This window comes from Oryctolagus cuniculus, chromosome 6, assembly GCF_051225735.1.
Source record: "Oryctolagus cuniculus isolate XC-2025 breed Fujian yellow rabbit chromosome 6, ASM5122573v1, whole genome shotgun sequence".
NCBI lineage: Eukaryota > Metazoa > Chordata > Mammalia > Lagomorpha > Leporidae > Oryctolagus > Oryctolagus cuniculus.
In genome coordinates this window covers 65020687-65044484 of record NC_142872.1, presented here as the reverse complement: position 1 = coordinate 65044484, position 23798 = coordinate 65020687, and the positions used below count along the sequence as shown (strand labels likewise).

General features: G+C 52.1%; 1 long non-coding RNA gene and 1 pseudogene across 2 annotated transcripts in view; one reads left to right on the top strand and one right to left on the bottom strand.

The window, feature by feature from the left end:
- LOC138850221 (uncharacterized) overlaps positions 1–23798 on the top strand; it is a 105992-nt gene that overhangs the window by 64048 nt on the left and 18146 nt on the right. For both annotated transcript variants that reach the window (XR_016235588.1, XR_011389917.2), the window contains one exon: positions 11888–11965. This is a non-coding gene — a long non-coding RNA (uncharacterized LOC138850221). The remainder of the gene's footprint in view (positions 1–11887; positions 11966–23798) is intronic.
- LOC127490779 (malate dehydrogenase, mitochondrial pseudogene) lies at positions 22775–23538 on the bottom strand (annotated as a pseudogene).

The window sequence follows — 23798 nt, the reverse complement described above, 5'->3', positions numbered from 1 at the left end:
GCAGGCATCCCATATGGGTGCCTATTCATGTCCCAGCTGCTCCTCTTCAGATCTAGTTTTCTGCTAATGGCCTGGGCAACCAATTGAGGATGGCCCAAGTTCTTGGGCCCCTGCACCCATGTGGAGACTCAGAGGAAGCTCCTGGCTCCTGGCTTCGGATTGACCCAGCTCAAGCAGTTACAGCCAACTGGGGAGTGAACCAGCGGATGGAAGACCTCTCCTGTCTCTCTCTGCTCTCCTCTCTCTCTCTGTGTAACTCTGATTTTCAAATAAATGAATAAATCTTAAAGAAAAAAAGAAAGGAAAATCTCTCTGTTCAGGAATTCCTGCTCATTCTAGTGAGAGCCTCACAGCATGTGGAGGGGCCACGCCTGCAGGGAGACTTGCTCCAGAGAGTACTAACCCTCGCTGTGAGACGAGCATTAACCCCTTCTGAGAGCGATGCCTCCAAGATCTGATCATCTCCAACAAGGTCCCCCCATCTCTTTTTTTTTTAATTAATTAATTTTGGAAATTTAGAGTCACAGAGAGAGAGGGATGGAGAGAGAGAGAGAGAGAGAGAGAGAGAGAGATGATCTTCCATTCTCTCACTCCCCAAATGCCTACAGCAGCCAGGGCTGGGTCAGGCTGAAGCTAGGAGCCTGGAACTCCATCCAGGTCTCCCATATGGGTGGCAGGGACCCAACCAGTTGTGCCATCACTCACTGTTTTCCTAGGCACATCAGCAGGGAGCTGGATGGGAAGCAGAGCAGCCGGCAGTGCCCCAATATGGGATGCCAGAGTTGTAGGTGTTGGCTTAGCCCACTGCATCACAGTGCTGGACCCCAAAGCTTGCTTTTTAGATTAAAACAAAAGCAAAGGTAACTCTGGGTGGCAGGAAAAAATGATGTACGTAAAATAATCTCGGATTTCTTTTTTTTTTTTTTTTAAATATTGACTTCTCTTTGAAGTGACACCTTGACACCAGGGACTCCATTTTGGAGAACCTGAGACTCCATTCTGGGAAGGTGCCCCCGCCCCGCACACACACCATGAGACTCTGATCTGAAACTATGATCTAAAACAGTAGAACAATAGCAGTCTACTACATCACACTTGGCAGAGCATAGAAACCCCCTACCACGATTGTTCAAGCTTGGAAGTGGATAGGCTGCACCTGTGCTAATGATAAAAATGTAATTTGTCTATGTCCTAGGCTGGCACCATGGCTCAATAGGCTAAGCCTCCGCCTGCAGTGCTGGCACACCGGGTTCTAGTCCCTGTTGGAGTGCCAGATTCTGTCCCGGTTGCCCTTCTTCCAGGCCAGCTCTCTGCTGTGGCCTGGAGTGCAGTGGAGGATGGCCCACGTGCTTGGGCCCTGCACCCACGTGGGAGACCAGGAGAAGCACCTGGCTCCTGGCTTTGGATCAGCGCGGTGCGCTGGCCACAGCGGCCATTGGAGGGTGAACCAACGGCAAAGGAAGACCTTTCTCTCTGTCTCTCTCTCTCTCTCTCTCTCACTGTCCACTTTGCCTGTCAAAAAAAACCAATTTGTCTATGTCCTACATATGATTAAAACCAATACCTGGATTAATGTCAAGATTATAATTGGAATTGTTAAGAATATACTGGTATTAGGCCAGCTCTCTGCTGTGGCCAGGGAGTGCAGTGGAGGATGGCCCAAGTGCTTGGGCCCTGCACCCCATGGGAGACCAGGAGAAGCACCTGGCTCCTGGCTTTGGATCAGCGCGGTGCGCCGGCCGCAATGCGCCGGCCGCGGCGGCCATTGGAGGGTGAATCAACGGCAAAAGGAAGACCTTTCTCTCTGTCTCTCTCTCTCTCTCACTGTCCACTCTGCCTGTCAAAAAAAAAAAAAAAAAAAAAAAAGAATATACTGGTATTGTCAAGATTATAATTTTTTTTTTTTGACAGGCAGAGTGGACAGTGAGAGAGAGAGACAGAGAGAAAAATCTTCCTTTGCCGTTGGTTCACCCTCCAATGGCCACCACGGCCAGTGCACTGCTGCCAGCGCACCAGGCTGATCCGAAGCCAGGAGCCAGGTGCTTCTCCTGGTCTCCCATGGGGTGCAGGGCCCAAGCACTTGGGCCATCCTCCACTGCACTCCCTGGCCACAGCTGGCCTGGAAGAGGGGCAACCGGGACAGAATCCAGCGCCCCGACTGGGACTAGAACCTGGTGTGCCGGTGCCGCAAGGCGGAAGATTAGCTTAGTGAGCCGCGGCGCTGGCCCCAAGATTATAATTGATACTAGTTTCGCATAGGTTTTAGGTCAGCTTGACCCCAGTAACCTGTATTCCCCCTGATCCTAGCAACCATGTATTCCCCTCCCAATTTTGCAGTTTTTGCCTTTATAAACCCTGTTGCTTTGGACTTCAGGGTCAAGTGTTCTTTAGGGCATGCGCCCACTCTCCACCACCGGCAATAAAGGACCATCAATTTTTATCAATGTGTGGTGCTCCTTTGTTTACACTCGCTCAGATACAACAGTTTTTTAAAAAGATTTATTTTATTTGAAAGAGTTACAGAAAGAGGTAGAGACAGAAAGAAAGAGGTTTTCCATCAGCTGGTTCACTTCCCAAATGGCCACAATGCCCAGAGCTGAACTGATCGGAAGCCAGGAGCCAGGAGCTTCTTCCAGGTCTCCCACATGGGTGCAGGGGCCCGCGGACTTGGGCCATCTTCTGTTGCTTTCCCAGGCCATAGCAGAAAGCTGGATCGGAAGTGGAGCAGCCGGGGCTAGTGCCAGTAGCCATATGGGATGCTGGCACGGCAGGCGGGGGCTTTACCCGCTATGCGACAGTGCTGGCCCCAAGGAGGTTCATTTTGGTTCATGGTTTCTGAGGTTCACAGCCCAAGATCCAGCAACCCCATTGTTTGGTGATTGGCAACATAAAGGTCGCAGGCAAGCAGAGGCACTGGGAGCCATGAGTCTGTCCTTGTGAAGCCACTGCAAGCCAATCACAGGAGCTCCGCCCCATGACCAAACAACCTAAACCAATCAAATCACTCCCCAAAGGCCTCACCTTCAGAGGGGTACTCGGATTGTTTCCATCTTTAATCCATTAACCATTAATGGGAATCATTAACCATTATCACAAGGCTGTGGGAAGCAAGCCTTTAACAGGAGCCTTTGAGGACACAAACTAATTTCCAAACCACAGCAGGACTTCAAAAGGCTCATGGGAAAAAAAAAATGGAACTAACAGATGAGTTTATTTTGGTTTAAAAATATCCCTGAAATCCATGCTTTTTTTAAAAAAAATTTATGTATTTTGAAAGGCACAGTTTGAGAGAGAGAGAGAGAGAGAGAGAGAGAGAGAGGGCTTCCATCCACTGGTTCACTCTTCCAATGGCCACATTGGCTGGAACTGGGCTGATTTGAAGCCAGGAGCAGGGGCTTCTTCCAGGTCTGGGTCTCCCACGTGGGCACAGGGGCCCAAGCACTTGAGCCATCCTGGCTGCTTTCCCAGGCCATCAGCAGGGAGCTGGATCGGAAGTGGAGCAATGCTTGCTTCCATAGCACATACACTAAGATTGGAAGTGGAGCAGCCAGGACTCCAACTGGCGCCTACATGGGATGCCTCCGGCACTTAACCCGCCACCGACCCTGTCAGCCTTGGAAGCCCCTCACATGCGTGGAGCTGTTTTTGTTGTTTTCTCTGTAAGAACTAGCCTTTCATTTCCCACAGCTATTTTGAGGCTCCCGGTATGTATGGGGTGCAGTGTGCCATTTCTTGGCGGGGGAAGGGAGCTTTCTATTTGTGTGTAGTTTATTTCTTTGCAAGACCATCTGCTCACAACTTCCAGAGAGGAAATACAAAACAAGAAACAACCCGGCAGCGGCCACACACGGCCTGAGGAGGAAGCGCCACCCGCGCGGCTCCCGCCCTCCACCCTGCTGCCCCGGGACAAAGGCTGACGGGCGTGTTCTTCTCCCACAGACGCGAGGAAACAACGCCTAGGCCCAACTCAGGCCCCACGCGGCTCCGAGCTCAGCGAGGTGTTGCTGCGCGTGCGCCCTGGGGCCCGCCCGCATCGGGTGCCACTTATCTGCCCCCTGGAGTGCTGAGGTTCCCTCGTGCTGGGACCTTGTTTATTAACTGCCTGCTGGTAGCCCAGGCTGTGGGAAGCTGCGCCTGTCACTTCCAACAGCAGATGGCGATGCTGCACAAGGGGAGCCAGTTTCAGGTCCTAGAAGGGACAAATCATACGAGTGCTATAAATAAACTAGTAAATAGCTGAGGGTTTTTTTTATGGCTTTTGCATTTTTTTAAAAAATGATTTATTTATTTGAAAGGCAGAGAAAGAGAGAAGTCTTCCATCCACTGGTTCACTCTCCAAATATCTGCAACAGCCAGAGCTGGGCTGATCCGAAGCCAGGAGCCAGGAGCTTCTTCTGGTCTCCCACATGGGTGGCAGGGGCCCAAGGACTTGGGCCATCTTCTACTGCTTTCCCAGGCCATAGCAGGGAGCCGGATCAGAAATGCAGCAGCCGGGACCTGAACTGGCTTCCATATGGGATGCTGGCACAGCAGGCGGCGGCTCCACCCACCATGCCACAGTGCTGGTCCCACTACCTAAAAGTTTTGAGAAAGCTTTCATGGCCAGCACTAGGGTCAGCTGGAACTTTCACTCCATGGGGTGATCCCTACCCGCTTCTCCACGTTTACCAAGCCACAGCAGCCCCTTCTGTCAGTGCGCTGACACATTGCTTGGGGTGGGGGTGGAGAGCATTTGAGGAATGAACCAGCAGATGGGAACTCGCTCTATAAATGTATTTGCCTCTCTCTCTGACTCTCAAATAACTAATAAAAATTAACTGCTTGTGGATATGATCAGTGTGTCTTTCTTATTCTGATCCTGTTAATTTTCCCAGCAATTCTTGGTCCTGATTTCGCGTCATGCGTTTTCACCAGCTCACGGGGCTTGCAGAGTGCTGGCATCCACCCTGCTCGTCTAACTTTCCCAGACACGGTACCTGAGGACAGGAATGAAGTCAATTAATGGCCAGAAAAGATGTGGTGAATTTCATATTTGTTCTTACATAGAAGGCATGTTAAGAAGTCCAAGTTCCTAAGCCAAACGCTTTACTTCTCTGAATCATGATAAAGTTTCTGTAGCGAGGATCGCGTTCAAAGTTCATTTCACCCTGTGTCAGCTCCTGTGTCCTTCGGCAGACCTAGCATTGTATAGGGACATACCATGAGCTACTGACTCAGTTTTGCTCAAGTTCCTACTCCAAATAGAATGATAAAAATAAAGCAAGTTCAACAAGGCCATGTACATTTGGTAGCAGGTCTAAAGCGAGACCCAGTGGCTTGTTCTTCTAGTAGGAGGTCACAATAATATTGGAGTGTGAGGTGCCAATTATATTACCATGTACTTATTAATAAATTTGGAAAATTAATTAGCACTGGGGGTTCTTGCCTAATATTCAGAGAAGAATTCTGAATACTGGCACAGGTAAACGAGGCAGCATGATAAGTTTTAAGCTTTTTATTCAGTGAGAGAAATGCATAGGAGCATGAGGGCCCTATCTAAGAGAGAGAGGGAAATCTGGATTCTTAGCAAGTACCCGGAGCCAGCCACACAGAGGAGCACGCAGGGCAGGAAGCAGGGGGCAGGTGACCTGAAGGTCACGCGCCCTAGAGGCGCAGGGGCAGCAAGCAGGTCCGGGGCAAAAGGAAAGAGGGTCAGAAGGCTGGAAAGGGCTGGGCCCGCCATGTCTCAGGCCTTTAATCCACTTCCAAAGGGGAGTGGTCAGTTAGCCTGATTGGCAGGTGGGCGCACAGGTGTGACCAGGTAGGGGCATGAGGTCACACAGGGGCATGGTGAAGGCATGGTCTTTCAGCTCACAAACCTGATCAATTTTTATCCTATCTGCCTGCCTACAACAACATGATGTCTCCGTATCTCTGTAATGTTAGAAGCCAGGTAACAGGTGCATTAATTTTTTAGGTGAATATATTCTGTTTTGTCGTTCCTTGCTGTATTGTTATCTGGAAGCTTGCTATAAATAGAAACATGTATTAATCTATTATTTAAATAATTATTTATTTTATTTGAAAGTCAGAGTTACATATAGAGAGGAGAGGCAGAGAGAGAGAGAGAGAGAGAGGTCTTCCATCTGCTGGCTCACTCCCTAATTGGCTGCAATGACAGGAGCTGTGCCAATCCGAAGCCAGGAGCCAGGAGCTTCTTCCAGGTCTCCCACATGAGTGCAGGGGCCCAAGGACTTGGGCCATCTTCTACTGCTTTCCCAGGCCATAGCAGAGAGCTGGATCAGAAGTGGAGAAGCCAGGACTCGAACTGGCACCCATATGGGACTCCAACATGGCAGGCAGTGGCTATACCCACTACGCCACAGCGCCAGCCCCTCATCTATTATTTAGTTGTCAGTGTCTCTTTTTGTTGGGACTCTGAGGAGGTCTATAACTTCCCAGTCTCATCTTCTAATGCAGGCCTTTCTTCCCTCAATCTTGTACTTTTATTTATTTAAAAGAATTTTTTTTGACAGGCAGAGTTAGACAGTGAGAGAGAGAAAGAGAGAAACAGAGCGAAAGGTCTTCCTTCCATTGGTTCACCCCCCAAATGGCTGCTACGGCTGGAGCTGTGCTGATCCGAAGCCAGGAGCCAGGTGCTTCTCCTGGTCTCCCATGCAGGTGCAGGGCCCAAGCACTTGGGCCACAGCAGAGAGCTGGACTGGAAGAAGAGCAACTGGGACAGAATCCGGTGCCCCAACCGGGACTAGAACCCAGGGTGCTGGCGCCGCAAGCGGAGGATTAGCCAAGTGAGCTGTGGCGCCAGCCTATTTAAAAGAATTTTAAAAATTATTTTAGAAACAGAGCAAGAGATCGATTTTAAAAAAAGGAAGATTTATTTTATTTATTTAAAAGGCAGAGTTGCAGAGAGAGAGAGAGGGATAGGGAGAGGGAGAAAGATTGGTGTCTTCTACCTACTGGTTCACTCTCCAAATGGACGCAATGAGCATTGCAGGAGGCAGCTTTACCTGCTACACCATGACACTGGCACTGAATTCCTAGCTTTTAAGAATGGATACAAGAGCTAAGCAAAGATCAACAAGGATATCGAATATTCGAACTCTGTAATCAGGCTTCTGTAGAACATTCCAACCAATGTATTACCAATGTATTCCTACCAACAATAGAGGAATACACACTCTTCTCAGGGGCACGTAGCATATTCTTTAGGAAATAGCATAGGTTAGGGGCCGGCACTGTGGCGCAGCGGGTTAGCACCGTGGCCTGAAGCACCAGCATCCCATATGGGTGCCTGTTCATGTCCCAGCTGCTCCTCTTCAGATCCAGTTTTCAGCTAATGGCCTGGGAAACCAATTGAGGATGGCCCAAGTCCTTGGACCTCTGCACCCACATGGGCGACTCAGAGGAAGCTCCTGGTTCCTGGCTTAGAATTGGCCCAGCTCCAGCAGTTGTGGCCATTTGGGGAGTGAACCAGTGGATGGAAGACCTCTCTGTCTATAACTCTGCCTCTCAAATAAATAAGTAAAACTTTTTTTTTAAAAAAAGGCCCCAATAAATGTAAAAGAACTGAAGTCATACGAGTATATTCTGTGACCACAGTAGCAATTAGAGTGCAATGATAGGACACTGGGGGAAATTCACAAATGTGTAGAAATCCAATGTCAGACTCCTGAAATAATGATGGGTGCCATGGTTTGAATGTGTCCTCACAATTCATGTGCTGGAAACTCAACCCCAGGCCAACAGCCATAAGGTGGGGCCTGGTGGGAGGCGTTTGGGTCACAAAGTATGCAAAGTTCTCCGGATTTGGAGCAAGGCAGTCCCAGGTGGTCCTTGGCTTGCATGTGAGGAGCACGCGAAATGTGGGGTGTGCCGTCTTCAGAGACATCAGAGGAACAACCAAGACATCTTTCTTATAAGCCAAAAGGCAACAACTTGCCATGAGTGGGACTTGTGTATAAAGAGAAAACGGAAGCAAGCCAGCCCGTTTCTCCCTGCCCTCCGTCTCGGATGAGGGAGGAAGAGCATTGTGGGTTACATAAGGATGCTCCCTCATCTAAGCAAGGCCCCCTCCTGACACCTGCGAAGAAACCCCCACTACTCCCCAGGGAGGTAGAGAGCAGCTGGCTGCAGCTGTGGGGCCGGCTGCCTCCGAGTCCCTGAGCAGGGAAAGCTGTCAGTCACAGCTCCCCCACCCGACCGCCCCAGCTGCATGCGGATTAACAAGTTGCACCCACATCTTCCTTACACCAGTCTGAGCGGCTGGGGTGAGAATTCCCACCCACCCCCTCCACACTCGCTCCCCTTCTGCCCCAAGCCTGAGCACGTTAACTGGGTGCCTACAAATCTTCAGTTATCCTGTCTCTAAACTCTACTCCTGGCAAAGCAGCCTCACACCCTGGTTGAAGAGAAAACCTGGCCAAGGATGCTTCCCCCCACCCCGAGGAAGCACCCCACCCCGTTACTCTGCTTTGTCAGCCTGGTTTAGTGCAGCCAGAGCTCTTACCACTCCGTGAAATCAGTTCATTGTATTGTATTCCTTTCCTGAAAAGTAGACTCTGTCTTGAAATGGGACCAAGTCGTATCACCAAGGTCTGGAATACCGCCTGGAACAGAGGTCTTAAAACTATGTGTTGAGCGGTAGGCACCAAGCAGCTGGATAAGATGCCCGTATCGATTACAGAGCACTACAGTGCCTGGATTCAACACCTGCCTCTGGCTTCTGACTCCAACTTTTGCTAATGCAAAAACCTTGGAGGCAGCCGGCACACCGGCTAATCCTCCGCCTTGCGGCACCGGCACACCGGGTTCTAGTCCCGGTCGGGGCGCCGGATTCTGTCCCGGTTGCCCCTCTTCCAGGCCAGCTCTCTGCTGTGGCCCGGGAGTACAGTGGAGGATGGCCCAAGTGCTTGGGCCCTGCACCCCACGGGAGACCAGGAGAAGCACCTGGCTCCTGGCTTTGGATCAGCGCTGTGCGCTGGCAGCAGTGCGCCAGCCGTGGTGGCCACTGGAGAGTGAACCAATGGCAAAGGAAGACCTTTCTCTCTGACTCTCTCTCTCACTGTCCACTCTGCCTGTCCAAAAAAACAAAAACAAAACAAAACAAAACAACAACAAAAAAAAAACAAAAACAAAAAAAACCTTGGAGGCAGCAGTGCTGGTTCAAGGGATTGGGTCCCTGCCACCCATGTGGGAGACCTGGATGGAATTCTAGGCTTCCAGCCTCAGCCTGACTCAGCAACCCTGGCTGTTGCAGGTGTTTAGGGAGTGAACCAGTGAATGAGAGCTCTCTCTCTCTCTGCCTCTCAAATTTTAAAAACAAATCTTGAAATGTCTGTTGTTATAGGAGACCCAGATGAAGCTCCTGGTTCCTGGCTTTGGTCTGGCTGGGCCAGGCCATTGTTGACATTTGGGGAATGAACCAGCAGGTGAAAGATCTCTCTCTGTCTTTCCCCTTCTCTCTCTTACTCTTTCTTTCTTAAATTTATTTATTTGAAAGGCAGAGTGACAGAGAGAGAGAGAGAGAGGCAGAGAGAAGTCTTTCATCAGCTGGTTCACTCCCCAAGTGGCCACAACAGCCAGGGCTGGGCCAGGCCAAAGCCAGGAACCCAAGCACTTGGGCCATCCTCCGCTGCTTTCCCCAGGCACATTAGCAGGGAGCTGGATCGGAAGTGGAGCAGCGGGGACTCAAACCAGTGACCATAAGGGATGTTGTCATTGCAGGTAGTGGCTTAACCTGTTACACCACAACACCGGCCCTATCTTTCAAATACACAAACAAATCCTTTTAAAATGGTATCTTCTGTTACACAGAAGTCTTCAATGAAATTTTATTTCAAATTATGCGTACTTGTGTCTGTATCTTACTTTGGGGGGGGGGTGAACAGAAGGTCACGTGTCCATGCTCAGGCGAGATAGGAGGAGAGTGAGCCTCAGGGGGAGAGTGGGGATCAGTGGTTTCCTGGGGCCTCGACTGACACTATTGGGGTTTTTTTAAAAGGTGATTCCTAAAGGCTGGGAAGCTTAGAGGCGTTTCTGTTATGTATAGTTTTGTCAAACGTTTTCCTTGTGCTTGAAGAATGGCTGGTGTTGGAGGCAGATGGCCATCTAAGTAGACAGCTGTGGATGGGTGCTGGATGCTGGAAGCCCAATGGGGAACAGGAGCACCAGGCTCAGCCCCACAGGGTGGGGATGGAGAGCCTGGAAACACTTCCAGAAAGGTGACCCGGGCACTGGGTCTCTAAGCAGGGCATCAGCCAGGTGGAAGGGGGAGGAAGAACAGCAGGCACAAAGTCAGACACAAAAGAAATCAAGAACGAGACATCCGTCTCCACCAGACCTCCCAGCATCCGCTCGCACTGCCCCGCAGTGAGCAGTCCCGCTGGCCCCAGCCTCCCCACGGAACCGAATGGAACTGAACTGCCTGAGGAAGTGCCCGGCACAGAGTAAGAGGCAGCAAATGTTTGCTGAGTGAGTGGACGAACCTTTGCCCGGTATCTGGTCTACCCAGCGGGCCGAATGTCTTTGTGCAGGTGCCCGCCTAAGTCATACCCGACTTTGCTGCCTGCTTCGGCATGGAGTGTACGACCCTGGATGCCCGACATGGGTAAAGCACCTGGTGTGTGTTCAAGGTGCTTCACTCCTTGCACACGAAGGGAAGCAGCCGTGTTTGTTCTGCGTCTCCAGGACAACCTTGCTGGGTGAGCAGAAACAGACTCCTAGGAAGAAGTAAGTAAATAAAAGTGGATAGGCAATTAGCCCGGTAGTTAAGATGCTGGTTAAGGGGCTGCTGCTGTGGTGTAGCAGGTAAAGCCGCCGCCTGCAATGCCAGCATTCCACGTGGGTGCTGGTTCGAGTCCCAGCTGCTCCACTTCTGATCCAACTCTCTGCTATGGCCTGGGAAAGCAGTAGAAGATGACCCAAGTGCTTGGGCCCCTGCACCCATGTGGGAGACCCAAAAGAAGTTCCTGGCTCCTGGCTTCGGATCAGCCCAGCTCCGGTAGTTGTAGCCCTCTGGGAAGTAAACCAGCGGATGGAGGACCTCTATCTCTGCCTCTGCCTCTCTGTAACTCTGCCTTTCAAGTAAATAAGTCTTGAAAAAAAAAAAAAAGTTGCTGGTATGACAGCCATGTCCCATGTTGGAGAGTCTGGGCTCAGCTCCCAGCTCCAGCTCCTGATTCCGGCTTCCTGCTTCCTGCTAATGCAGACCGCGGGAGGAGCAGAGATGGAAGTGATTGCGTTCCTGCCACCCGCGTGGGAAGCCTGCATGGAGCTCCTGGCTCTGGGCCCCGCCTGGGCCTGGCCTTGCAGACATTCGGGGAGTGAATCAATGGATGGCTATCTCCCTCTCTCTCTCTCTGCTTTTCAAATAAAAGGAAGGAAGGAAAAAAAGGAGGGAGAGAAGGAGGGAGGAAGAAGAAAGAAACTCCTAAAATATAAATGCTAACAATAATGATATTTACTGAATGCCAACTGTGTGCCAGACAGTTCTTTAATAATCTTCACAACAGATCTGCAGGCAATGTTATCTATTATAGAAGAAGAAGAGAAACCTCACAGGGATTACCAAAGCTGCCCTGACCTACAGGCTTCTGTAAGTAACTGTGACAAACCACCGTCTAAGGAGAACCTGAACTTCAAAACTCCCATCTTAAACAAAGAAAAGGTTTTCCTAACAGAGTTTGGAGTTGTGCCCAGCCATGAAGGACATTAAAGAGGAATGCTGTGAGCCCACAGGACCAGCAAGCAGACGGCTGAGTATTTACTCAGGCCAACAAGAACAGTGTCCAGTGCCCTCGCCCACTTTCTTAAGACAAGTTGAACAACACACTTCTCTTTGGAAAGTACTCTTCTAATGAGTCACTCGCTCTTGCTGTGTGCCCGCCAGGGTCCTGGGTGTCAGAGAAGCCTGCGTTCCTTGCCCTCGGGAGGGGAGAGACCAGTGAGGACAAGGCGCCTTTGGCAGGTAAGCAAGGCATGTAAGTACGGCTGTGACAGGGTCCCCAGGGAGACAGAGGCATGCTTTCGTGGGGGGTATGGGAGGGGCAGGGGCAGCGGGGAGGGCTTCCATGAGCAAGTGCTGTGCTCACCCTGGGTCCCCGGGGCGCCCAGAGGCTGCTGGCCGAGCGTGAAGAGCTCCAGGCAGAAGGAAGAGAACTCCGGACGTGGAAACAGAAGTGCATGGAGCGGAAGTTTAAGAGGCAGAATTTGCTGGATGTGGGTGGCAAGGGAGAGGGGAGTGGCCTGGGTGATGGGGCCAGGAGAGGGACGACTCACTGCGCCCGTTATCGCTGGCTAGGAGACAGGCCATTGGTAAGATGATGGTGATGAGTCTGATCTTGGACATTCTGTATAGGAGATGCCCACTGGATACCCAGCTGGAGATTCCAAATAAGCTGCTCTCAGTACAGTGTGTTGGGTTGCAGACAAATAGGAGAGTCATCAGCCTATGGCTATTTGAAGACGTGACAATAATTCCCTTCTAAGAACAGACTCGCAATCACTGAAATCACATACAGGCAAACATCGCCTCCCATTAAAGCAAGCTGCTTCACAACATACAACATGACCTAAGGCCAGAAACTGTATTTCTGGAACTTTCTTTTTTTAAAGATTTATTTTTATTTATTTGAAAGTCAGAGTTACAGAGAAAAGGAGAGTCAGAGAGAGAGAGAGAGAGAGAAAGAGAGAGAGAGAGTCTTCTATCCTCTGGTTCACTCCCCAATTGGCTGCAATAGCAGAAGCTGCACCCATCCGAAGCCAGGAACCAGGAGCGTCTTCTGGGTCTCCCATGCGGGAGCAGGGGCCCAAGGACCTGGGCCATCTTCTACTGCTTTCCCAGGCCACAGCAGAGAGCTGGATCAGAAGTGGAGCAGCCAGGACTTGAACTGGAGCCCATATGGGATGCTGGCACTGCAGGCAGTGGCTTTACTCACTACGTCACAGTGCTGGCCCCTAGAATGTTCTTATCTAGGAGAGCAAAAAAAATTTTTTAACAATTTATTATTTATTTATTTGTTATTAAAGATTTATTCACTTACTGGAGAGGCAGACTTAAGACAGAGAGAGGGAGACACAGAGAGGGGAGAGAGATCTTTCATCTGCTGGTTTACTCTCCAGATGGTCAAAGCCGGGAGCCAGGGGCTTCATCTATCTCTCCTTCCTGGAGAGCAGGGGCCCAGGCACATGGGCCATCTTCTGCTGCTTTCCCCAGGCCATCAGCAGGGAGCTGGAAGCAGAGCAGTCGGGACTCAAGCCAGTACCCATATGGGTTGCCGGTATTGCAGGTAGCAGCTTTACTGGCAAAGCCATGATGCTGGCCCCAGAGAGCATAATTTAAAAAAATAAAATAAATTAGGCCACTATCAAGCTAGTCAAAATTTTGTTTTACTCTCTCAACTTAACTCTCAACTTTACTCTCTCATTTATTTACTTGGAAGGCAGAGCTACAGAGTCAAAGGCAGAGAGAGAGAGAAAGAGGTCTTCCATCCAATGGTTCATTCCCCAGATGGCTGCAACAGCCAGAGCCGTACCGATCCAGAGCCAGGAGCTTCTTCCCAGGCTCTCACACAGGTGCAGGGGCCCAAGGATTTGAGCCATCTTCTACTGCTTTCCCAGGCCATAGCAGAGAGCTGGATCAGAAGAAGAGCAGCTGGGACTCAAACTGGCACCCATATGGGATGCCACCACTGCAGGCAGCGGTTTTACCCACTATTCCACGTGCTGGCCCCTAAAATAAATATTTAAAAAGAAAGGGGCACAACAGAATAGGCACCTGCCTATGATGCTGGCAGCCCATATGAATGCCATTTAGGGTCCCAACTGCTTCACTTCCAATCCAACTCCCTGCTAATGTGCCTGGCAATGCAGCGGAAGATGGCCCCATCACTTGGGCTCCTGCCACCTATGTGGGAGACCCAGATGGAATTCCAGGCTCCTGGTTTTGGCCTGACCCAGCCCCAGCCATTGCAGCCATTTGGGAATGAGCCAGTGGATGGAAGATTTTTTCTCTTTCCTTCTGTCTCTCCCTCTCTATCTGTAACTCTGCCTCTCAAATAAATGAAATGAATCTTTAAGAAAATTTTTCTTTCACAATAGCTTATTATATATTTTATAAAAAGAGGAGAGAGTTTGAAAGTTTCCAACTCAAAGAAGTGATAAATTTTTAAAGAGATAAAAATGCTAATTACCCTGGTTTGACCATTACACACTGTATAAACATATTGAATTGAATAGTTACAATTATTATATGTCAATAAAAGAATAAATTAAACACTCTCAAAGTATAGGCTCAACATAATGATGGAGTGGGCTGTAGAAAGAATCTGTAAACTTGAACATAGAATCAAGAATCATAGAATATATACAGGGGCCGGCGCTGTGGCGTAGCAGGTAGAGCCGCCACCTGTAGTGGCCGGCATCCCATGGGGCGCCGGTTCAAGCCCTGGCTACTCCACTTCCAATCCGTCTCTCTGCTATGGCCCGGGAAAGCAGTGGAAGATGGCCCAGGTCCTTGGGCCCCTGCACCCACGTGGGAGACCCAGAAGAAGCTCTTGGCTTTGGATCAGCACAGCTCCGGCCATGGTGCCAGTCTGGGGAGTGAGCCAGCAGATGGAAGACCTCTCTCTCTGTCTCTACCTCTCTCTGTAACTCTGTCTTTCAAATAAATAAAAAATAAATCTTAAAAAAAAAGAATCTGCCAAACTGAGCGTCTGAGAAAAAAACAACCAAAAAAAAATAATAGGCAGAGCCTGCGGGACATGCAGGACAAGAGCTTTAACAACAAAAGATATTTTTCCTGGAGGCCCAGGCTGTGGCAGAACTAGTGGATTCTCATCTGAGACATCTGTGAAGGCTTAGGAGTCCAAGAACTTAACCTGGGGACAGATTCCAATGTGTGCGAAGAAGAGCAAATCAGTTCAAAAGAGGATAATTCAGGGGACAGACATTTGGCTCCACAGTTAGGTTGCCACCTGGGACGCCTGCATCCATATCAGAGTGCCTGGTTCAAGTCCCAGCTCCTCTGTGATCCAGCTTCCTGCTCAGGTGCACCCTGGGAGCAGCAGGTGACAGCTCAAGTGCTTGGGTCCCTGCCACCCATGTGGGAGACCCAGATGGAGCTCCAGGCTCCTGGTTTTGGCCTGGCCCATTCCTGGCTCTTGTGGGCATTTGGGAAGTGAATCAGCATATGGACATTCCCTCTCTCTCTCTCTCTCTCTCCCCCCTATGTTTTTCAAATAAAATGAAAATAAATAAATGATAAAAGATTTTTTAAAAAGATTTACTTATTACAGAGAGAGAAGAAAAGAGAGAGAGAGAGAGAGAGAGAGAGAGAGAGAGATCTTCCATCCACTGGTTCACTCTTCAAATGGCTGCAAGAGCCAGAGCTGGGCATTGCAAAGTCAGGAGTCTGGAACTCCATCTGGGTCTCCCACATGGCTATCAGGGGTCCAAACCCTTAGTGCATTCTCTGCTGCTTTCCCAGGCGCATTAGCAGGGAGCTGGATTGGAAGCAAGACAGCCTGGACTCAGACAGGCACTCGTACAGGATGCCTGTGTCTTGGGTGGCCACAATGCTAGCCCCAGAAAATTTTGTTTTTAAATGGCTAATCCAAGAGTGTTATTCAAAGCGCTCTGAGGGACCAGTAAGGAACAAAGTGAGATTTGTAATCCTCATTTCTGCACATCACATATTGCTTTTTGGGGAAGAATCATGGCTGAACCAAGTGAATTGGGTGGGGCGTTTTAGGCCTGGAATCTTGTGCCCTTCCAGCCAGGTTCTGGGAGGTTCCTGTGTGTTTCTGGGTCACTGAAGCTTTCACACACGTTTGCCAGTCTCTGCTCAACTGTCAACATTCTGGGTCCAAAATTAGCCTGCAAAAAGGGACTGGCCGGTCGGCTCCCAGCACCGCCCAGGAGCAGCAAGAACAGCCCTTCCCTGAGCTGCCACGGGAGACAGAGCTCCTTTCCCCAAAGCCGAGAACACGCATCTCCCGGCACTGTGCAGACCGGGAGGCAGGCCTTGTCTGATTCGATCGTTGTGCCAGGTTAGTGGAACATAGAGCTTAGCTTAGGCCAAAACCAGGCCCCTCCCTGGAGCTGAAGGCAGGATCAGTTCAACTCAGATGCGGGGAGCCTCTCCCCAAACAAAACCTGGATGTTGTTGGGGAATGGGGAAGTGGATGTTGGGAAAGCGACACCAGGGCGCTCTCTGCCATTGCTGTGAGGAGCTCTTCATGTCTGGTTTCCCAGTCCCTGGAGAGGGGTACCAGGCTCCCAGGTATGACGTCAGCTACATCTTGAACAGTTTTAGATACACTGAGTTTTCCACTCGCTTAAGGTTCAGTGTTCCACTCCTGAAAGATTCCTCTCTGGGTCAGTTTGAAATGAAAAATTTCAAACCACCTTAAAGGGTCAGCCCGGGTCAGAGGGAAGGGCTCCTCCCCCATGCTCCCCGGTGTGCGCCCACGCGTGTCCTATTCCTGTCGGCGCCCACGGTGACCACGTCTCATGGGATTCACATCCCTGGTCCTCGCCGTGCATCAGGGAACTTCGTCACTGTCCAGGGCCCCAGGCAGCATTTGGTTCAACAAATGTTTGTTAGCAGCATAACCACTGCCTGCTGCATCTGCTGCTCTCTAGTGCAATGGTGCCAGTTCCCCGGGCCTCGCAAGGGGCTGGCTTCTGAGCCTTCCGCCTTGCGATGGGCTCAGCGGCGTTCGTGGGGACACTGGCCTGGGATGGTGTTGGTCCCTGAGCCCTTGGCAGAGGTCGTGGGCTCTCCTGGAGAGGTTCCCGGCAGGAGGGACCCAGGGAGGGTAAATCCGAGGACAGTCACCTGTGGCTCAGGGATGTGTTCTGCCCAGTGCCTCTTCAGGAATTTTTATCACCGTGTGAGCGTCACGAAGGGTACCACCCACACCCAGGGGTCGCTCGCCATGCACGGCCCCCTGACACCAGGCATGCACAGCTGCTTCTGGTGTCACACAGCATACTATTTCATAGTGAACTGGAAAACCATCTTTTTTCCTTTCTTTATTGAGAGGCAGGGCGCTGTGGTGTAGTAGGTAAAGCCACAGCCTGCAGTGCCAGCATCCCACGTGGGTGCTGGTTCAAGTCCCAGCTGCTCCACTTCCGATCCAGCTCTCTGCTATGGCCTGGGAAAGCATTAGAAGATGGCCCAGGTCCTTGGGCCCCTCCACCATGTGGGAGACCCAGAAGAAGCTCCTGGCTCCTGGCTCCTGGCTTCAGCCTGGCCCAGCTCTGGACATTGTGGCCATTTGGGGAGTGAACCAGCAGATGGAAGATTTCTCTCTCTCTTTCTCTCTCTGTAACTCTGCCTCTCAAATAAAATAAATATTTTTTAAAAATAGACAAAACCAGTGCCGGCGCCGCGGCTCACTAGGCTAATCCTCCGCCTAGCGGCGCCGGCACACCGGGTTCTAGTCCCGGTCGGGGCGCCGGATTCTGTCCCGGTTGCCCCTCTTCCAGGCCAGCCCTCTGCTGTGGCCAGGGAGTGCAGTGGAGGATGGCCCAGGTGCTCGGGCCCTGCACCCCATGGGAGACCAGGAAAAGCACCTGGCTCCTGGCTCCTGCCATTGGATCAGCGCGGTGCGCCGGCCGCAGCGCGCCAACCGCGGCGGCCATTGGAGGGTGAACCAACGGCAAAGGAAGACCTTTCTCTCTGTCTCTCTCTCTCACTGTCCACTCTGCCTGTCCAAAAAAAAAAAAAAAAAAAAATAAGCCGGCGCCGTGGCTCAATAGGCTAATTCTCCACCTTGCGGCGCCGGCACACCGGGTTCTAGTCCCGGTTGGGGCGCCGGATTCTGTCCCGGTTGCCCCTCTTCCAGGCCAGCTCTCTGCTATGGCCAGGGAGTGCAGTGGAGGATGGCCCAGGTGCTTGGGCCCTGCACCCCATGGGAGACCAGGAAAAGCACCTGGCTCCTGGCTCCTGCCAGGATCAGCGCGGTGCGCCGGCTGCAGCGGCGGCCATTGGAGGGTGAACCAGCGGCAAAGGAAGACCTTTCTCTCTCTGTCTCTCTCTCTCACTGTCCACTCTGCCTGTCAAAAAAAAAAAAAAATAGACAAAACCAGTAACGTAGTAATTTATGACCATCGCAGGGTGTTGTACATAACTGCTTGTCTTACGTGCCAGGCAGTGCAGCAGGTACGTTTACACCTGTATCACCGTACACATATGGAAACAGCATTTGTGCTACAACCTCACCTGGCGAAATGAATGTTGCAGCTCCATTATTATCACTTTTTTAAAAAAAGATTTATTTTATTTATTTGAAAGAGTTATAGAGAGAGGTAGAGCCAGAGAGACAGCGAGGTCTTCCATCTGGTGGTTCACTCCCCAAATGACCGCAATGGTCAGAGCTGAGCTGATCCAAAACTAGGAGCCAGGAGCTTCTTCTGGGTCTCCCATGTGGGTGCAGGGGCCCAAGCACTTGGGCCATCTTTTACTGCTTTCCCAGGCCACAGCAGAGAGCTGGATCGCAAATGGAGCAGCAGGACTCAAACCGGCGCCCATGTGGGATGCTGGCACTGCAGGCTTGGGCTTTAACACACTGTGCCACAGCACCAGCCCCTCTATTATTTTTTTAATTTGGCAGGTAGAGTTATAGACAGTGTGAGAGAGAGAGACAGAAAGAAAGATCTTCCTTCCGTGGGTTCACTCCCCAAATGGCCGCTACGGCCAGTGCACTGTGCCAGTCTGAAGCCAGGAGCCAGGTGCTTCCTCCTGGTCTCCCATGCGGGTGCAGGGCCCAACCACCCGGGCCATCCTCCACTGCCCTCCCAGGCCACAGCAGAGAGCTGGACTAGAAGAGGAGTAACCGGGACTAGAACCTGGCGCCCCGACCGGGATTAGAACCTGGGGTGCCGGCGCCGTAGGCAGAGGATTAGCCTAGTGAGCCACGGCACCAGCCCCTCTATTATCTTATGGAGCCAGTGTCACACATGTGTTCCACCACTGACCAAAACACTGTTCTTTGACACACGCCTGTACTTACAGTAACTCTGCAGGGACAAACATGACGTCATTTGAAGAAAATTGTCACGAGTTAGAGGCCAGTGAGGAGCAGGCCTGGAACAGGTGGCACACCAGCAGGTAGGGGACACCTGTTGCCAGCACCGTGGAGAATCTGTAAATTGCCACCCCAGGTGGTGGGCGCACTTCACAGGAATTCTGTGGGTTGGCTGAGAAGTGCTGAGTCGTGAGGACACCTGCAGACCTGCTCCTTTTATCTAGAGAGGGCAACAGTGTTGTCTTTTGACGTGGTGCTGCAGGCGTGAGATCGGCCAGGCCCTCCTGTTTGAGCACCCACTATCCCTGTTACTAAAACACTGAGGTCACCTCTGAGAAAGGGATCATTTATCATTAAGCGCAGGAGAATGGGGCAGGGCGTGTCAAACCCAAATCCTCTCCCCTATGGAAAGGGGCTGGAGATTTAGAGTTTGAGTCGTTGGGGTGGAACAGGGTGACATGAGTGACGGCAAGTGACAGGTGCAGAGGTGAGGAGTGGAGAGTCCTCCGAGTGTGTGGCGTGGCACACACGCCTTCACACTCATCGTGGCGTGTGCTGTGCACACACGCCTTCACACGCATCGTGTGTTCCAAGGTGGCTGTGAGAATGTCCCCGTGGAGGCATGTCACCCACCTGGCCCAGATTGGCCTCAGGACGGTCCCAGAAGGAGGTGGCCACCTTTCATTCTTCCCGGAGGAGGTTCAGGGTGCTGAAAATGTCCTCCTTGGGAAGGAGGAGATATTCCCAGGAAAACGAGCTGCTCTGCCACCCCAGGCACCACACCCAGCCAGGAGGGTCAGTGCTGCCCAGAGCCTCACGCATGTGAGATCAAACCAAGGGGTCGGCACTGTGGCGCAGTGGGTAGCCACTACCTGCAGTGCCGGCATCCCATATGGGCGCCAGTTCCAGTCCCAGCAGCTCCACTTCCGATCCAGCTCTCTGCCTGAGAAAGCAGAAGATGGCCCAAGTCCTTGGGCCCCTGCACCCACATGGGAGATCCAGAGGAAGCTCCTGACTTTGGATTGGCTCACCTCCGGCTGTTGTGGCCACTTGGGGAGTGAATCAGTAGATGGAAGACCTCTCTCTCTGCCTCTCTGTAACTCTGCCTTTCAAATAAATTAATTAATTAAAAAAATAAATAAAACCAAAACTCCCATGTGTCCTGATACAATGTATGGGGAGACTGCTACCCTCTGAGGTAGGCTGTCAATCACCCTGCAAGCCCCGCACTTTAGCTAAGCTTGGGGTGGGAGGGAGCTTGCCTACTAGGCTTTGTACACTGAATTACTTTTGAGCCATGTGTGTAGAACTTTTTTTTTTTTCACTTGCTCCAGAATGATGCACTCTCCGTAGCGTTTCTTTCCGTTGGGAACATGCTCAGTGTCATCTCGCCAGGCACCGGCTCTGGGAAGGCAGGCTGGGCAAGAGGAGAGCGAGGGGGAGCAAGGCCAAAGGGAGGAGGCCCGTGAGAGAGAACAACACCGGCACAGCAGCGCAGGGCCCGTTCCGGGAGTCTCTGCTGACGGGAGCCGGGGCCCGTGTCTCTGGCAGAGGCACAGAACGCAGAACCGCAGCGAGAGTCTGGGCACACTGGACTGGGAGCCCAGCCTTCCACTGTTGGCCGGTGCTGTGCGCCTCGGCGGGGACCTTATCCTCTCTGAACCGGCTTCCCCATCGGCGGCCCAGCAAGGGAAACGTGGTAGGTGTTGCTACCGTTAGGGGCCCACGTGGCTTAATTCTTATTCCAGGTTCTTGTCCCACAGAGATAAGAATTCAAAGAAGGGCTGGCACTGTGGCGTAGCAGGTAAAGCTGCCGCCTGCAGTGCTGGCATCCCATATGGGAGCCAGTTCGAGTCCTGGCTGCTCCTCTTCCAATCCAGCTCTCTGCTATGGCCTGGGAAAGCAGTGGAAGATGGCCCAAGTCCTTGGGCCCCTGCACCCATGTGGGAGTCCTGGAGAAAGCTCCTGGCTCCTGGCTTCGGATCAGCCCAGCTCCGGCCATTGCTGCTGATCAGGGAGTGAACCAGTGGATGGAAGACCTCACTCTCTAACTCTGCCTTTCAAATGAAAGAAATAGGGCCAGCGCTGTGGCTCACTTGGCTAATCCTCTGCCTGTGGCGCCAACATCCCATATGGGCACCGGGTTCTAGTCCTGGTTGCCCCTCTTCCAGTCCAGCTCTCTGCTGTGGCCCGGGAGGGCAGTGGAGGATGGCCCGGGTGGTTGGGCCCTGCACCTGTATGGGAGACCAGGAGAAGCACCTGGCTCCTGGCTTTGGATCCATGCAGCGTTGGCCATAGCAGCCGTTTGGGGAGTGAGTGAACCAACGGAAGGAAGACCTTTCTCTCTCTCTCTCTCTCTCTCTCTAACTCTCACCTGTCAAATAAATAATAAAAAAAAAAAAAAGAAATCTTAAAAAAAATGCAAGGCAGGGCCGGCGCCGCGGCTCACTAGGCTAATCCTCCGCCTAGCGGCGCCGGCACACCGGGTTCTAGTCCCGGTTGGGGCGCCGGATTCTGTCCCGGTTGCCCCTCTTCCAGGCCAGCCCTCTGCTGTGGCCAGGGAGTGCAGTGGAGGATGGCCCGGGTGCTTGGGCCCTGCACCCCATGGGAGACCAGGAAAAGCACCTGGCTCCTGGCTCCTGCCATCGGATCGGTGCGGTGCGCCGGCCGCAGCGCGCCGGCCGCGGCGGCCATTGGAGGGTGAACCAACGGCAAAGGAAGACCTTTCTCTCTGTCTCTCTCTCTCTCTCTCACTGTCCACTCTGCCTGTCAAAAAAAAAAAAATGCAAGGCAGAAATTGCAGCTCGTGTATTCTCATCTGACTCCCTGCCTGGGGTCCCCGTATCATTACGACTCACGAGGACGTACCCTGTGAGAAAAACCCTCTTAAAGTGGAGGCCCAAGTTCAGGTAAGGGCCAGAAATAGCTGGTGTTCTAATCCCAGAATACTGGCGTCATCGGAACCACATTTAGCCGTGTCTCCTCTTTGTGCTTGGCTCATCAAATTGTGTGCGTTGTTGAGAAGCAACATGGGAGCATGGCGGCCCCAGCTATTCTGGGTGGGAGGAGAGAGAGGTGTCCCACACTTCGGTTCTTAGCAGCTCCGACAGCGCCTTGGCAAGTGCAAGGTACGGCCGGAAGCAGGAAAGAGCATCTCAGAGAAACACTCTGGCCCTTTCCAGCGGCAAGTCCCCTCCCTCCCAGGGCACAGAGTCACAGGGCATCAGCACCAGTGTCTGTGCTAGGTGCTCCGTGGCTACGTCCTCTTGTTTAACTTTACAGGGAGAACTTAGGCTCAGAGGAGGAAGGTTGCTTGCTCAGCGTCACATCGCTTGGGAACCGTGAGTTTTCCCCGACTTGAGCACCAGCGGCGCTTGGGGCTGGGTGAGTGCTGTCGCGCTGTGCTCAGCAGGGCAGGGCATTTAGCAGCACTGCTGGCATACATCCAGCAGGTGGCAGTATCGTCCTTCAGCGACAGCAAAAATGCAGACAGCACCAAACGTCCCCTGGGGAACAAAGTCACCCCTGGTCACCGCTGGTCCACACCTACATGGCATGCCGCCATCACCGAAGTGCCTTCACAGAGGTTGGTGTGGAGGTGTCCCCTGGGCCACGGTCAATGCTGGTGGATCTTCCCCCCACCCCACCCCCTATCCTCTATCCCTGCTCTTTTCTCCTTTTCTTCCTTTTCATTTAAGAGGGACCCTTGAAAGAGAAAATCAGACTGCTTTTACTGATGGGACGGCGACCAGCCTGTCACCCGGGGTGGGGGGCGTGCACACAGCAACCACCATGGGAGCTCGTGTGTCGGGACTGGTCCTGCTGGGACGTGATGATTTCTGAAGTCAAGGGGCCCAGGTGCTCTCACAGTGCCTTCTCACAAGCTCCTCCCTTTCTTGATGGAGGCCTTGGGCGTGGGAATGGCCTTAGCTGCCATCTGCTCTTCGAAAGGGAGAAATAGGGACAGTCCGCTTCCCGTGGCCCCATGAAGGAACACTCAGCAATGCCCTCCTCGCGTCCACAAGGAAGACAAAGCAGGCTATGGCATAAGCCCCAGGCAGGCTGGCAAGCCGGCTCCAGCTTTTGCATTGACCACTCCATGCTGGCCTGGTGGATCAGCCCAGTCTGTGCCACCAGCTGGCCCTGGGGAAAGCCCACCTTGGGCGTGCACTGTGAGATCAGCATGGCCACCGGACTGCAGCCGGATCTAGCTCCTTCAGTTCTACAACCAAAGCGTGGGCTCTGATGCGGCCAGGGTCATCACACCACACGCTGCGTTTGGGTTGTGTGTGCAGTGTTTCTTGAAGACTTCTGCTGTGGTGGGGATGGTGGCGTTCATGGGTCTGGAGGTGATACAGATCACGGCTTCAGGGCAAAGCTGGGTACAGGCGGCTGCCAGGGTGGCCGAGATGGTGGTGCTGGTGTTGAACAGGTCATCCTGTTGTGGGTGAAACGGTGGCTGAGAAAAGATTACCTTGGTTCTTTGTCTCACATGGAACAAGAATTTCCAAGCAGACAAGGCAGAGAGAAAAGCAAGAATTATTTAAGTCAGAGACCTCCCAGGGGAGTGGCCAGGAAAGGGGGCTCCGAGGGAAGCAAAACCCAGAGAGGCCGGTGGGAGTGGGGTTTTTAAGCACAATTTTTGGGAAGAAAAAAACTTGACAATCAACTTGACATTCAGTGACAAGGCGAGAACAAAACCCATCAAAAGACCTGATCTGAATCTTATTTGCAGGGGGGCGGGATAGGGAACTTGCTTTTATAGCA